Raw genomic sequence first — 14,571 nt, forward strand, 5'->3', positions numbered from 1 at the left:
GTAAGGGGGAAGTGGATATTGATGAGGGGGAAGGCAGAAGGAGAAGGAAGTGTGCGACATTAAAAAGGGCACTGACAACAACATGTACAGTAATATCAGGCATGGAAACTATTCAGATTTTGTGTAATTATGCAACATAAAATTCAACACTTGTTACATTGGGATGCTAAAATGTGTGTCTGTTCAGTCAGAACTGGGTCAGAACTGGGTCAGAACTGGGTCAGAACTGGCTCTAGTCTCCTCCCCCAATGAGTCTCTCTCGCCAGACGGCTTACTTCCGCACGTGAGACTTGAGCTGCTCTATCAGTGTTCAATCTTGGTTTCATCAGACCAGATAATCTTTTTTCTCATAGTCTGAGAGTCTTTAGGTGCCTTTTGGCAAACTCCAAGCGGGCTGTTATATGCCTTTTACTATAAAGTGATTTCTGTCTGACCACTCGAGCATAAAGGCCTGATTGGTGGAGTACTCCAGAGGAACTCTGGAGCTCTGTCAGAATGACCATCGGGTTCTTGGTCATTTACCTGACCAAGGCCCTTCTCCCCCGATTGCTCAGTTTGGCCAGGCGACCAGCTCTAGGAAGAGTTTTGGTGGTTCCAAACATTTTCATTTAAGAATGATGGAGGCCACTGTGTTCTTGGGGACCTTCAATGCCGCAGAAATGTTTTGGTACCCTTCCCCAGGTCTGTGCCTTGACACAATCCTGTCTCGGCACTCTACGGACAATTAGTTTGACCTCATGGCTTAGTTTTTGCTCTGACATGCACCTGAGCTCAATTTTGAGTCTCATAGCAAAGGGTCTGAAATCATTATGTAAATACATTTGCAAAAATGTCTAAAAAACTGTTTTTATGGGGTATTGTGTGCAGATTGAGGAGGAAAGACATTTAATTTAATCAATTTTAGAATAAGGCTGTAACGTAACAAAATATGTAACAGGTCAAGGGGTCTGAATATTTTCCGAATGCACTGTATACAAAGAAATGTCAATCTTTATTTTAATATGTTGGTAACCCATTGTATAAAAGTGATAATGCCCTTGAAGCCAGTGTTTGGAGCATATATTGGCACGGTTTGCTTCTCAGGCATTATATCACTTAGGGTGTGTTCGTCAATTAAATCTGGAGTGCCACAGTGTGCTCTGAATGCGTTCTAGGCATTCCTAAATTCAAAGTGTTGTCAGATTGTCCGTTTGAAAATTCAGAGCGTTTGGTTCATGGGAGTGTTCAGAGCGCATAGTGGACACTCTGGCTGAGGAGAAGGGTTGACCTGAGCGTTCTGACCTCACAATGCCAGTCAATCACCCAAGCTAACTGGCTAACTCGCTACTTCCAGACACAAATGAGAGAGCAAACTCACTCTGACCATTTTACTCACGCTAGCAAAGCTGGTTAGGCTGTTTTCATTTTATCCAGAGCGTTGGTGACTAACTTTGCTGCTGGCAACAATTTAAATACACCGGCCATATTCAACAGGTGTTGAGCGTTCGTAAATTCACCAGTTATTCTACGAACGCACCCTTAATTAGAACATTTATTTTCACTTATTGCGTCTGAACGCTTGTTGCCTTCTCCCTGGTTTCCATAGTTACCACAGCCAGAAAGTGGATATATATAGGGTGCGTTTGTAAATTCACTCTGGCCATCTACTACGATTTCAGAGCACTCTCATCTGAGAGTGACAGAGCGCCCGAATTACTGATTGTCACGTCTACTCCCGCTCTCCCCCTCTCCGGCGCTCGACGTCGCCGGTTTACTAACCACTGGCCCAGACAACAATCATTACACGCACCTGTCCCTCATTATGAGACTCGCCTGGACTCCATCACCTTCCTGATTACCTCCCCTATATCTGTCACTCCCTTAGGTTCATTCTCCAGACAGTATTGATTATGTGATTCGTGTCAAGATGTGACTCCTGGTTTGTATCGGTCGTTGTTTTATTAAACTCACCACCTGCTTCTCGACTCCCAGCGTCTTCGTTGATGAATTTACAAACATTCAACACCCATTGAATAAGGCCGATGTCGGTAAACATTGGTGGAAAAAAGTGCAATTAAATTGTGGCCTGCAGCACAGTTACAGTCACCAACGCTCTGGATAACATGAAAATGGCCTAACCAGCTCTGCTAGGGCGAGTAAAATGGTCAGAGTGAGGTGTTCTCTCATTTGTGTCTGGAAGTTTTTTTCCAGCAAGGTAGGCAAGGTTAGCCAGTTAGCTCTGCCGTTGTGAGGTCAGAATGCTCGGATCAACGCTACTCCTCGGCCAGAGCGTCCCAGAGTGTGTGCTCTAACGCTCCGAGGGCGAAACACTCTGAATTTACCAACGGACAATCTGACAACGCTCTGAATTTACCAACGGACAATCTGACAACACTCTGAATTTACCAACGGACAATCTGACAACACTCTGAATTTACCAACGGACAATCTGACAACACTCTGAATTTACCAACGGACAAACGGACAACACTCTGAATTTACCAACGGACAATCTGACAACGCTCTGAATTTACCAACGGACAAACTGACAACACTCTTAAGTTACCAACGGACAAACTGACAACACTCTGAATTTACCAACGGACAAACGGACAACACTCTGAATTTACCAACGGACAAACTGACAACACTCTGAATTTACCAACGGACAAACTGACAACACTCTGAATTTACCAACGGACAATCTGACAACGCTCTGAATTTACCAACGGACAAACTGACAACGCTCTGAATTTACCAACGGACAAACGGACAACACTCTGAATTTACCAACGGACAAACTGACAACACTCTGAATTTACCAACGGACAATCTGACAACGCTCCGAATTTACCAACGGACAATCTGACAACACTCTGAATTTACCAACGGACAAACTGACAACACTCTGAATTTACCAACGGACAATCTGACAACACTCTGAATTTGCAGAGTGCACATTAGGATCACAACCATAGTAGAAATTCATAAAAACAAAAATGATCTATTTTGGTCTTAATTTATTAAGGTTATGGATTAGGCATAAGGTTAGCAGTGCGGTTAATAGATAACATGAATATGGTCTAACCTAAGGTTAGGTTTAAAACATCTAATTTTATGGGAAGATTGTAGAAATAGTCTGACTTCGACTATAGCTGGGATAACTAGTGATGACGGTTCTCCCTGGTGCACTCGTCTGTTCATTCATCAACTGGCAGCTAACTAGTATCATCTAATCTCGTCTGTTCGTTCATCAACTGGCAGCTAACTAGTATCATCTAATCTCGTCTGTTCGTTCATCAACTGGCAGCTAACTAGTATCATCTAATCTCGTCTGTTCGTTCATCAACTGGCAGCTAACTAGTGTCATCTAATCTCGTCTGTTCGTTCATCAACTGGCAGCTAACTAGTATCATCTAATCTCGTCTGTTCGTTCATCAACTGGCAGCTAACTAGTGTCATCTAATCTCGTCTGTTCGTTCATCAACTGGCAGCTAACTAGTATCATCTAATCTCGTCTGTTCGTTCATCAACTGGCAGCTAACTAGTGTCATCTAATCTCGTCTGTTCATTCATCAACTGGCTGCTAACTAGTGTCATCTAATCTCGTCTGTTCGTTCATCAACTGGCAGCTAACTAGTATCATCTAATCTCGTCTGTTCGTTCATCAACTGGCAGCTAACTAGTGTCATCTAATCTCGTCTGTTCGTTCATCAACTGGCAGCTAACTAGTGTCATCTAATCTCGTCTGTTCGTTCATCAACTGGCAGCTAACTAGTATCATCTAATCTCGTCTGTTCGTTCATCAACTGGCAGCTAACTAGTATCATCTAATCTCGTCTGTTCGTTGAACAACTGGCAGCTAACTAGTATCATCTAATCTCGTCTGTTCGTTGAACAACTGGCAGCTAACTAGTGTCATCTAATCTCGTCTGTTCGTTGAACAACTGGCAGCTAACTAGTATCATCTAATCTCGTCTGTTCGTTCATCAACTGGCAGCTAACTAGTATCATCTAATCTCGTCTGTTCGTTCATCAACTGGCAGCTAACTAGTATCATCTAATCTCGTCTGTTCGTTCATCAACCGGCAGCTAACTAGTATCATCTAATCTGTTGAAAACAAACCACCTCGCTTCCCGGGTATTCAGCCAATCAGCGGCCACCGCTGACTCCTTGCCACCACTTGTCATTGGGCACGTACAACATCTATTTTCCATTCAATATTTGTTTGATTTTTTCAAACTAGTTTTAAATGTGAAAGCAGATCGTTTTTTTTTTTTTATGAAAAACATTCACTTTTAATGATTCATAATGAATAATATCCCCTCACTGCCAATGGCCTTTCGGTAACATTCAACGTTCAATATGCACTGGATTACAGTAGAGTTGGACTTGATCATGTAAATCTTGGTGGGGCAAACTCAACATTTTTTTTAGATGCATACCAGCAAAGCCACTACACAACACATGAATTGCACTATAATGGTGACAAACGGTACATTTGACATAAAACAAAAACAAAAAGTAATTTAGCAGATGCTCTTATCCAAAGCGATTTACAGTAGTGAGCAGTGGGCGATTTAGGCATAGACGATTAAAAAATTATATGCATATGAGCTCACTCAGTTTAGATCAAAGTTGATTGGCTATTTTTTTATTTAATTTTAATTATCAAGGGAGGCCAAATGCTCCTGGTTTCCCTTACATTCAATCAATGAGTGATTCAATTATATATTTTTTGACCAGACAACATCAGATAGATATGCTACACATACTGAGACATAGGGGAACTGTTTTGTTTACTCCTATGCTTTCTCCGGTGAGATACATTCAGTCTCTTGCAAATTGAAGGACATTTATGAATCACATAAGAAGTATCAAAGGCTGTAATCGCTGCCAAAGGTGCTTCAACAAAGTACTGAGTAAAGGGTCTGAATATTTATGTAAATGTGGTATTTCATTTTTTTTTAAAATAGATTTGCTCAAATTTCTAATAACCTGTTTTCACATTGTCATTATTGGGTATTGTGTGTACATTGACAAATTATTATTATTATTTTTTTTTTTTTAAATTTCATTCATTTTAGAATAAGGCTATAACATTATAAAATGTGGAAAAAGGGAAGGGGTCTGAATAGCTGTCACGCCCTGACCTTAGAGATCCTTTTGATGTCTCTATTTGGTTTGGTCAGGGTGTGATTTGGGGTGGGTATTCTATGTTCTATTATTTGTATTTCTATGTTTTGGCCGGTTTGGGTTCTCAATCAGGGACAGCTGTCTATCGTTGTCTCTGATTGAGAACCATACTGAGGTAGCCCCTTTCCCACCTGTCTTTGTGGGGAAGGTGACTTTGTGGGGAAGGTGGCTTTGTGGGGAAGGTGACTTTGTGGGGAAGGTGGCTTTGTGGGGAAGGTGACTTTGTGGGGAAGGTGGCTTTGTGGGAAGGTGACTTTGTTTAGGGCACATAGCCTTTAGCGTCATGGTTTGTTTTGTAGTGTTTATTGTTTTGTGGTGTTTATTGTTTTGTAGTGTTTATTGTTTTGTAGTGTTTATTGTTTTGTGGTGTTTATTGTTTTGTAGTGTTTATTGTTTTGTGGTGTGTATTGTTTTGTTCTGTGTCTTTTCTAAATAAAATAATATGTACGCTCACAACGCTGCACCTTGGTCCAGCTCTTTAAACAGCCGTGACAGTACAACGCCACACCTTGGTCCAGCTCTTTAAACAGCCGTGACAGTAGCCTTATTTCCTTTTTTTATTTTGCAAATATTTAGTCTTTTAATTAACTCAGCACTCTTGGGAATGAGCTCATAAGTAAGAATTTCACTGTAAAGTCTACACCTGTTGTATTTGGCACATGGGACCAACAACATTTGATTTGAATGCAGCTGAGGTGTCTCCAGCCAATTCTTGCACATTCATGTTTTTATTGTGTTAATTGTTTGCCCATTTGTTTTGTTGTTATTATGAATTGTCCATTACATGCCACCAGTGGTAAATGCATCATTAATCCTGCCATTTAGTGACATTCATTTCTGTTAATGCATGGATTAATTAGGCCTGCATTCATTTACTATGAAGTGGGAGTAGAAACCTTGTTTGCAGAGTTCACAACCTACTATACTTGTGAGAAACACGTTTTGGTTAATTTGATACCATCATTTATTCGAGTTTTTCTTTTCTTTTTCTTTTTTCATTGTATTTTATTCGGAGCACTCCATGTGAGCAATTCGTATTTGTCCGGCTTCTCTGTCCTCTTAACGTTGACGGAGCACGCATAGGCTAAATAGATACCCGATCTCTTGATTCCCGTGCCCAGCACTGTGTTTGCTTGCTAGGACTAGTGGGCTGGTACACCTAGTGTTTGACATGAGCAGAAGCAGTCCTTTGAGCCGAGGGAGAACGAATGCAATGTTCCTTATTTGATATTGTTCCCGTTCCCTTTTCGTCAAGTTTAGAATGATAAACTAATAGAAAATAGATGTGGAGAATTGTGAGCACCTCTCACAGATCACTTGATATCCACCACAAGTGATAGAGAAAAGGGAGAGCGAGAGAGTGGGTAAAGGCACAGGGAGGGAGAGAAAGAGAGATCCAATTTAATTCAAACTAAACTGTCTATCACACAGCAGAGCGTGTCTGACTCCAAACCAGCCACAACTGAATAGATAAGAGCATATCATGAGCGCACCGCTTACAAAACAGAGCTGAGACCTCTCCATGCAGAATGGGTTCCCTATATAAATATCCATTTTTTCTTCTTCTCCCAAACCCCAATCCCATTATATCAATAATGCAAACCTAAATTGTTTTAATAGTTTCTTATTGCAACAATACATATTCGTAGTTTTACGAGTACAGCAGTAGGAGTCCACCTCCACTGTGGGGCGTTCATATTTGAAGATGGCAGAAAGGCCAGGCTCGTTCTTTGGCACATGACACGGAGTAGGTTACAGGGAGTGGATTCGCTAAAGAGACTGGTACCCAGGCTAGGTGGACACGCCTTTAGGAGCAAATATTGTGAGTCACGCAATGAAATGTTGCGTGGTCCTTCCACTATGACGCGGGAAAGCATGAAGTTTATTAGGCTACAGATGAAATAAATTATGAACTTCACTGGGTGGTGAAAGTGCACGTTGATGAGCATGATGCCACTTTCCAATAAATATCGACGTTTTTAATCTGGTGACATGAAAGATCGATGTTTGGCTGCCGTTTGAAAAAAATACAATCTTGCTCTTTCGTCCATAATCATCTAATTGCAGGTAGCCTACCTGCTACTGTATCTGCGAACTGTTGGCTAGAGAGCACGTGCCAAAAGCAGAGTTCGTTATATAACGGAAGATTTATTCTGACAAAACCATCAGTAGAGTTAAAAATCCAATGGAAAGCCATTTAACTTGTGTTTTTTTATTTGATACATGGGAATTTAACAGTAAAAGTTATTTTCATGCGCACTATGCCTTTTATCCACTACAAGTCAATTTGATGGAAACATCTCTGGTGGAAAAAAATGCGCAAATTGTTTTAATGCAGATTTGAGAGTTACTTGCATGAAAATCTGTCTATCAGGTTTCAGGTAAAACCCAAGTGCAGACCGTGTTGAAGCAAGAATGTTTATTGCAACAACAGGGGTAAGCAAACGAAAGGTCAAGGCAGGCAGGGGTTGAGGAAACAGAGTAGTGGGGACAAGGTACAGGACGGCAGGCAGGCTCAGGGTCAGGTCAGGCTGAGGTCGGTAATCCAGAGTAGGAGCAAAGGTACAGGACGGGCAGGCAGACTCAGGACAGGAAAGGGTCAAAACCAGGAGGATGAGGGGAAAAAAGAGTAATCACATCTGGCCGTGATTGGGAGTCGCATAGTCGCCGCACAATTGGCTCAGCGCTGTCCGGGTTTGGCCGGACATTGTAAATAAGAATTTGTTCTTAACTGCCTTGCCTAGTTTAAATAAAGGTTACACGCGAGTGCTGAAGTATCCACACAGCCAACAAAGAAGTTGTACTCCGACTGTATCTTTCACAAACACACAGAACGAATGAGGATTTTCAACTGTAACTGATGCTAATGGTTCAAGCAACATAACTGGTGTTGCTAGGCAATGCAACCACACCTGCAGACAATTCATTTGAACGGTTCACAGTCACATTGCAACCATATTTCACCTGAGGCAAATTGAGGTCGAACGTTGTCATGTGGTCTCTGCTATCACAGACCATGTGGCTTTAATTGGTAAGGCTTCACACTTCTGATCAGAAGATGAAAGGTTCAAGTCACATCATGGCTGTTTTGATTTGCTAGCTTTACATATATTGAACAGGTTCTCCAGTTGCTTAGACTGTCCCTTGTTGCCAGGTTAAGGTAGGAGATTGTAATGTGTAGGCTCTTCTCTGAGCAGAACAAATCTGATTGGTTGTCATAAGGTGAAAGCACCAATTTGTAAGTCGCTCTGGATAAGAGCGTCTGCTAAATGACTTAAATGTAAAATGTTTCTAAAAGGTCAATGGGCGGAGTTTAACAGATGTGCAACTTTTGAAAGCATGGCCGAGGTTTGAACTGAACATCTTGTAAATAAACCTTTGAGTTACAAGTTACCACATTTTGAAATCATTATTGTGTTACAGTAGCCAGACAAATGTGACAATATATCTAAGATACAACTGCTCTCCTGAACCAAATTGTTAAATGTAGCAAGCTAGCAGCAACATGCTAATATTCAGAGCAAGCTAGCTAGCTGAGCATTTAGCAACATATTAGCTACTCATGTTGAATTAATAAATAAAGCTAGCTAGCTAGCTAGGTGTCAAATATACAAGGCAGTTAACATTTGTTTTATTGGAATTTTAATAAAGCAGCATCATAAAATGCTAAGCTAAACAGCTAATTGGACAGCAGATAGCCATATTTTACTAATGCTGTCATAGAATAGGGCTAACTAGGTCTCAAATATACCAGTAAGTCACCTCCCACTTCAGCAAAATATTTAGTTGAATAAGCTGTATAAACTTAAAAATGGAAATGGACTGTTATGCTTCTTCAGAGGTCAGAAACTTAAAATGCTACGCTAAAATTAACTGGCTGGCTAAGCAGATAGCTAACGTAAACTCACCCCATTCCGTACAAATGTGGGCAACCGCAACATTCAAACGAGGCTACAAAGAAAACTAATGGGACTGTAGCGACCGTGTTGACTTCAAATTCGGGGGTGTTGAACTAGGTTTCTATTCAAGCGTTGATCGACATGGTAATGGCTCTATAATATTGGAGAAAAGTTGAAAAAACGGACCCTCCGTTACATCGGAACGTGTCATGTCGTAACGTACAGCACGCATATAGCAACTATTTCTGTCTTACAATCTCTCTCCACCAGGTGTAGCACGACTCTCATCCTTTAAAAACAAGAAATGGACAGTGGACGGGGTAAGGGATGGATACCTAGTCATGTTTGCGTCATCATTGCATGTGATCATCATTCTCAAAGCCGCTGTTTTACCTCTAAGATCACTTTAGTACCGCCCTAAAAACCCGATTCAAATTCGACACAAACCTTCAAATAGGTATGTAATGACACATTATATAAACTCTTTATAGTATTTTATTTACATTTTAGAGGCGATAAGGTGATAAGTTGGACAGATCAAGTGTAAAAAAGCAATTTTCCCACACGACATCTCTCTGTCTCACTATCACGCATTAGTTTCGCTTTCCCACGCGCCAATTTTAAAAAGACCCGACGGGGCTCATTGCCTGCTTTGAATTATGCAGAAACGGGCAGCGTTTAGGTCATGTAATTTATTCTTTTGGAAAGGGGAGTAATTGTGCTTTACAATGGTATTGACATTACAGTTGATCTGGAAGTGTTACGTTTTGGGGGCGCTAAAACAAGGGCAATTGTACGGACCTAGGCGAATTGCGAGTTTACGTGAAATATTTTGATAATGTAAGTGGGAGCTGACTTACTGGTATATTTGATTCTACTACTTAACATTAGTAAGAGGTTGCTATCTGCTATCTGTTTAGCTTAGTATTTCACGTTGCTGCCACTGGGGCAGTTTAACTGTCCATCCCGTTAAAAAACAAAATAGTTCATTTTGCTTATTCAACTCAATATTTCAATAAAGTAAAATGTTAGCTGACTTACTTGTATATTTGACAGCTAGCTAGCTCTATTATTAATTCAACATAAGTAGCTCAGAGGTTGTTAACTTGTTCTGATTAGCTTAGTATGTTGCTGCTAGCTTGCTACATTTTACTTTTTGGTTCAGGAGACCAGTTGTATTTTAGAGATATTGTTACATTTGTCTGACTACTGTAACACAATGATTTCAAAATGTTACAACTTGTAACTCAAACTTTTATATACAAGATTATTATTATTATTTTTTTACATCGTTTCTTGAATTTTCAACACCAGCGTTTACAAAATAATTGCCCTTGTACATTATTTGGTAGTAATATACAACAAAGACAATAATGCAGCATAACAAAGAGATTAAAAAAATAAGATAAGAAAAAATATATTTTAAACAGTGTCACGCACTGATCTGATACGCCCTGATCATTACTTTTATAGCCTCGCTACTGTATGTAGCATGTCTTTTTACTGTTGATTTATTTCTTTACCTACCTATTGTTCACCTAATATATTTTTTTGCGCTATTGGTTAGAGCCTGTAAGTAAGCATACCTGTTGTATTCGGCGCACGTGACAAATAAACTTTGATTTGATTCACCTGTCCTTGTGATTGTCTCTACCCCGTCCAGGTGTCGCTTATTTTCCCCGGTGTATTTATCCCTGTGTTCCCTGTCTCTCTGTCCCAGTTCGTCTTGTACGTTTCCAAGTCAACCAGCCTTTTTCCCCTTTCTCCTGCTTTTTGCATTCTCCTTTTTCTATTCCTCCTGGTTTTGACCTTTGCCTGTTTCTGGACTTTGTACCCGCTTGTCTGACCATTCTGCCTGCCTTGACCTCAAGCCTGTCTGCCACTCTGTACCTCCTGGACTCTGATCTGGTTTTCACCTCTTTGCATGTCCACGACCATTCTCTTGCCTACCCCTTTGGATTTACAAACATTGTAAGACTCCAACCATCTGCCTCATGTGTCTGCATTTGGGTCTTGAGTTGTGCCTTGATATACAGTAGTTACAGGTCAACTAGCACAGATAATACAGTCCTTAACATCCGAGATGTCGTGTATACACATACCAGGTCTCTTACATCACCATTATATACAGTATCAGTAATCCCAAAAGAGGGTAAAGATAAGAAAGAATGCAGTTCATATAGACCTATCGCAATTCTTAACACAGATTATAAACTATATGCATCAATAATAGCCAAAACACCTAAACTGAAATCAAAACAGACTGGCTCACTACACCCTTGTTGGAGAGAATGCGGTCTATTGAGGGCCGACCACTCTCATATCTTTTGGAGTTGCCCCGCAATCGAAACTTACTGGGGAGAAATAAGATCTAACATTGGAAAAATAATGGGATTTGACATAGAACAAACATCCATTTCTTTGTACTTGGGTGAAATACCTGATAACTTACACAATAGAGAAAAGTACCTCTTGAAGGTCCTACTAGCAGCCAGTAAAAAGGCTATCACTAGGAAATGGCTACAAAAAGACCCTCCCACAGTGACACATTGGATAGACATTGTAGAAGAAATACACCACATGGAGCGTATGACCTTTGCTTTAAGAACTCAACAGGAGAGAGGTCAAGAATACTGGGAAAAATGGGTTTCGTACATGGAAAACGGACTAATTCAAAGATGTCAATGTAACTAATATGATGATATGATGATGAAGGTATGAAGTGCACTGTAACTGCCAAATCCTTTTTTTGTTGTTCTTTTATTTGACTTTATTTGTACTTTCTTTGTGTTCCTACAATAAAAACTTAAGTATGTAAAAAAAATAAAAAATCTGTTAAACTCCGCCCATTGACTTTTTTGAAACCAATCGGATTTGGAACAAAGTTGAGTACACTTTCAGTTGATCTGCCTGACACAACAGACCATGTGGCCTAATGGATAAGGCGTATGACTTTCAATCAGAAGATTGAGGCTTCCAGTTGTTTTGTGGTTTAATTGGACTAACTTTACCTACTTGCACAGGTTCCCAAATTGCTTATAAAAACATGTCCATTGTTGCCAAGAAACAGTATGATATTGTCATGTCCAAACAGACCGCTTGACGTAATGGAAAAGGTTTCTGATTCCAAATCAGAAGATTGAAAGTTTGAGTCACTTCGTGGTTTAAATCTAGTCAAAATATGATTCTTATCGCAATAACCCACTCATTGATTGTCAGAGCCAACTTTAACCAAGAATGTGTTATTCGACAAATGCTTTTAAACCCTCTGATTTCCACCCCAAAAACCTTGTGTGAATTTATAAAAAATAAAAAAAACGTATATCTAGTAAAAAAATATGTTGTTTTTGTCGCAAAAACCTGGGCTGAGTTTCCCAAATTCAACTGTTCATTACGATACATTGTAGTAATAGTAAAATGCAATATTTGTTACCAGGGTTACCAGATAACACCAATGTTTAATTTAGTTTATGAAAATATCTGGAAACTGTTCCAAAGAAAAACAAATAAACCATCAGGATTGACAAGTATTGTTCATTTACAGTGACAAGAAACAGTATGTGTGTCACACCCTGACCTTAGTATTCTTTGTTTTCCTTGTTATTTTGGTTAGGTCAGGGTGTGACATGGGTGATGTATGTGTTTTTGGTCTTGTCTAGGGGTTTTGTATGTTTATGGGGCTGTTTCCTTTCTAGGTATATTGTATGTCTATGGTTGCCTAGATTGGCTCTCAATTAGAGGCAGCTGTCTATCGTTGTCTCTGATTGGGAACCATATTTAGGCAGCCATATTCTGTGGTTACTTTGTGGGTGATTGATTCCGTGTCTGTTTTTGTTTCACCACACAGGACTGTTTCGGTTTTCACAATGTATTGTTTTGTATTTTGTAGTGTTCTCGTTTATATTAAAGATGTTGAACACTAACCACGCTGCATTTTGGTCCTCCTCTCCTGCAGCGGAAGAAAACCGTGAACCCTTTGGAATTACCTGGATTTCTGCATAAATTGGTCATCAAATTTGATCTGATCTTCATCTAAGTCACAACAATAGACAAAAAATAGTGTGCTTAAACTAATAACACACAAATTATTGTATTTTTCTTGTCTATATTGAATACATCATTTAAACATTCACAGTGTAGGTTGGAAAAAGTATGTTAACCACTAGGATAGTGACTTCTCCAAAAGCTAATTGGACTCAGGAATCAGCTACCCTGGAGTCCAATCAATGAAACGAGATTGGAGACGTTGGTTAGAGCTGCCTTGCCCTATAAAAAACACTCACATTTGAGTTTGCTAATCACAAGAAGCATTGCCTGATGTGAACCATTTCTCGAACAAAAGAGAGCTCAGAAGACTTGAAATTAATAATTGTTGACTTGCATAAAGCTGGAAAGGTTTACAAAAGTATCTCTAAAAGCCTTGATGTTCATCAGTCCACAGTAAGACAAATAGTCTAGAAATGGAGAAAGTTCAGCACTGTTACTGCTCTCCCTAGGAGTGGCCATCCTACAAGGATGACTGCAAGAGCACAGTGCAGAATGCTCAATGAGGTTAAGAAGAATCCTAGAGTGTCAGCTGAAGACTTACAGAAATCTCTGTTGACGAGTCTACGATACATAAAACACTAAACAAGAATGGTGCTCATGGGAGGACACCACCACCACTGTCCTCCAAAAATATTGCTGCACGTCTGAAGTTTGCAAAAGTGCACCTGGATGTTCCACAGAGCTACTGGCAAAATATTCTGTGGACAAATGAAACTACAGCTGAGTTTTTTTGGAAGGAACACACAACACTATGTGTGGAGAGAAAAAAGGCACAGCACACCAACATCAAAACCTCATCCCAACTGTAAAGTATGGTGGAGGGAGCATCATGGTTTGGGGGGGCTGCTTTGCTGCCTCAGGGCCTGGACAGCTTGCTATCATCGACGGAAAAATGAATTCCCAAGTTTATCAAGACATTTTGCAGGAGAATGTTAGGCTATCTGTCCGCCAATTGAAGCTCAACAGAAGTTGGGTGATGCAGCAGGACAACAACCCAAAACACAGAAGTAAATCAACAGAATAGCTTCAACAGAAGAAAATACACCTTCCAGAGTGGCCCAGTCAGAGTCCTGACCTCAACCTGAGTGGCCCAGTCAGAGTCCTGACCTCAACCTGATTGAGATGCTGTGGCATGACCTCGAGAGAGCAGTTCACACCAGACATCCCAAGAATATTGCTGAACTGAAACAGTTTTGTAAACAGGAATTGTCCAAAATTCCTCTTGACCATTGTGCAGGTCTGATCTGCAACTACAGAAAACATATGGTTGAGGTTATTGCTGCCAAAGGAGGGTCAATCAGTTATTAAATCCAAGGATTCACATACTTTTCCCACCCTGCTCTGTGAATTTTTACACGGTGTGTTCAATAAAGACATGAAAACGTATAATTGTTTGTGTGTTATTAGTTTAAGCAGATTGTGTTTGTCTACTGTTGTGACCTAGATGAA

This window comes from Oncorhynchus nerka, linkage group LG18, assembly GCF_034236695.1.
Source record: "Oncorhynchus nerka isolate Pitt River linkage group LG18, Oner_Uvic_2.0, whole genome shotgun sequence".
Classification (NCBI taxonomy): domain Eukaryota; kingdom Metazoa; phylum Chordata; class Actinopteri; order Salmoniformes; family Salmonidae; genus Oncorhynchus; species Oncorhynchus nerka.